Here is a 1855-nt window from a genome sequence, read left to right as displayed (position 1 = left end):
AGAAATGAGCAAACTTGGAAAGAAGTCACCTGCTCAAACAGGGAAAGAATCATCCTGAGGTAGGCCTGTTTTCTGTAACTGCAGAAAAATCCAAGTGAATTTTTTGGCCAACCCAATACAGTGGGGGCATGGGAGACTGTATTTGACCCCAGATGATCTACTTGGTACTCCCTTGCAGCAGCCTTAGCCTGAGAGGGGCAAAGTGACCAGGAGCTCACACTCCTAAGGCCTAAGAGTCCTGGTCATCCCGCCTAGGAAAGCCACCTAGACCAGCAAACGTGCTCGCTAAGGGGGCAGGGACTTCAACGTGGACAGTATTGATAGAAAATGGAGATAACTGACTACTCAGTGGGTCTCAAGACCAGCTGCGGTGGTGGAGACTCTAGTTTTTCCCATTAACCTTTCTCTTAGAAGTTTCCCTTGAGGAAGGAGGCCCACCAGGCTGCAAAGAACTGCCTCACCCAAAGCCACTGCAACTTCCCAGGAATGTTCCTCCTGGAATTCCACTCTTCTTCAGTCCAACTTTCCCTCAGGTGCTGATCCCAAGAAATCAAGAGGTAAAAAACCTCTTACATTCAAATTTCCATCTCTCTCTCTTTCATATATATATTTGTTATTGTTTGTTATCTTTCAGTATATGTACTTTTGTGTTTCTTATTTTTTAACTAAACATTATAAACTCTTTCACATATTATTTCACATATTACAGATTATTCCTAATTATAATTTTAACGTCAGTATAACATTCCCTTCATTTTCTGTAGCATAATTTTTGGTTTTTTTTTTTTGGCCACGTCACATAGCATGTGGGATCTTAGTGCCCTGTCCAGGAATCAAACTTGTGCCCTCTGCAAGGGAAAGTGCAGCATCTTTTTTTTGCTACTAAAAGCTTTATTGTTTCCATTTGGTCCAAGGCTTGGGAGAGTTGCCCAGTGGCTGCAGAGAGGGGCTTCAGGCAGAAGCCCTGACATTAGTGGGGCTCCTCAAAAACCACTGGGCTCCAGAGGCTCCCAACTGTGCTTGAAGGTGAGCCTTTTGAAGAGATATTCACCCAGCCCAGCCTGGGGACTAGCCAGCCTTCAAGGTTGATCAGGTGGTCACTCAGCTTCTTGATGAATTTCACCTCCTCATCTAGGAAGTGGTTCTCCAGGAAGTCATGGAAGTGGGGGGTCTTCTCGGGCAGAACCCAGGCCACGCAGATCCAAAAGGCCTAGTACAGGTTTCTCTCCAGCAGAAGGGTGGCTTCCATAGCATCCGGGGTTTCACCCCACTCATCTTGAGATGGCTTCTGCACGTTTGGGAAGAGGGTCCTGCTGCCATGCTGGCTTTGCATTTTCAAGAGGCGATTGTGCTTCCCCTTGGCCAATTCGAGGAAAAAGTGGCCTCTACCCTCCAGAGCCACATTGTTGAGGTTGAAAGAGAAGCCCAGAGATGGGTAGGTGTAGGAGGCCAGCAGGTGCATAGAGATGGTGGCCTGCATCTCAGTGAAATAATTCTGACAAATCTGGGAGCCCATGGTTGATTGGTAATAAGCAGTTTAGCTAAAAAAAAATTTTTTTAAATGGTGTTGGCTGGACCTGGTGATCACAGGCAGCTGAGTGGCTGATTCTGAAATTGCTACTGGGATAAACGTTGGAGGGTGGTCGGAAGCTGGAGCAAGGGGAGACCCTGGATCTGTTTGCTGGGACGTTGGAGTGAGTGCACTCCTGAAAGTGTGGAGTCTTAACCACTGGACTTCCAGGGAAGTCTCTGTAACATAGTTTTTAAAAACCATCTTGTATTGTTGGGCACTTAGATTTATTTATATTATAGAATATATCTTCCATAAAATCAGTATCTTCCTTCAGATGGTTAT

General features: G+C 45.8%; 1 pseudogene; it reads right to left on the bottom strand.

Annotated features, from left to right (window-relative positions):
• Nucleotides 1–983: 983 nt before the first annotated feature.
• On the bottom strand, nucleotides 984–1516 carry LOC136151178 (ferritin light chain pseudogene; annotated as a pseudogene).
• Nucleotides 1517–1855: the final 339 nt, after the last annotated feature.

The sequence above is a fragment of the Muntiacus reevesi genome, chromosome 20 (genome assembly GCF_963930625.1).
Source record: "Muntiacus reevesi chromosome 20, mMunRee1.1, whole genome shotgun sequence".
In the NCBI taxonomy this organism is placed as follows: Eukaryota; Metazoa; Chordata; class Mammalia; order Artiodactyla; family Cervidae; genus Muntiacus; species Muntiacus reevesi.
The sequence above is the reverse complement of the archived record's forward strand: the minus strand, read 5'-3'. Positions and strand labels throughout refer to the sequence as shown.